Genomic DNA, 638 nt, shown 5'->3' on the forward strand with positions numbered 1-638 from the left:
TTCCTGGTCTCTATATTTTTCGTCACCACCTGTTACCTGCCTCCTCCATAAGGGGTAAAACGAAATATATTCTCTGCACCTAGAGAGTCCATAAGGGCTTTTGTCAACGTCCTTGCCAGTATGGTCCGCAAACGCGGCAAAATAGAGGACATGATCGTGGGGGTCTCCTGCACTGTTCCCACCACCGAGTGTTTAACTTTGCCCCAGTCCGGGGTTTAAAAATATCTGTATCTGTAGTTCACCAGATGTACATCTTGATCCCCGATGGAACCGTTCCGATATAAACAGTGAAGAACAGATACTGCAATTTGCTCTTGGTCGCTAAACTGAAAAGCACAGATACTACACTTTGATCTTAGCCAAAAGGCTGAGAAGCGATCTATCCAACAAGTTAGGCCCGATTGCTATCTAGATACAGCTTTGGGATGGCTTTGGAATAATTTAATAATAATTTGTGAGTTCAACTTATCTCATCATCGGCCTATGGAGTAAGATATTTGCTGAGATTCAGCAGATAGTAGAAGAAGAAGATAAAGATAAAGTGCATAGTAGCAGAGTAGGGGAAAGAAGCCTCAGCTGACCTGTTTTAGCTGTTGACCCCCCCCCCCCCAGTGGTGTTTCTAAAACGGTCGTTGATT

The 638-nt window shown here is 44.0% G+C and overlaps 1 pseudogene; it reads right to left on the minus strand.

The window, feature by feature from the left end:
- Positions 1–201: 201 nt before the first annotated feature.
- LOC150105811 (U2 spliceosomal RNA) lies at positions 202–379 on the minus strand (annotated as a pseudogene).
- Positions 380–638: the final 259 nt, after the last annotated feature.

The sequence above is a fragment of the Typopeltis vanoorti genome, chromosome 6 (assembly GCF_054136105.1).
Source record: "Typopeltis vanoorti isolate ZY-2024b chromosome 6, IOZ_Tvanoo_1.0, whole genome shotgun sequence".
Taxonomy (NCBI): Eukaryota; Metazoa; Arthropoda; class Arachnida; order Uropygi; family Thelyphonidae; genus Typopeltis; species Typopeltis vanoorti.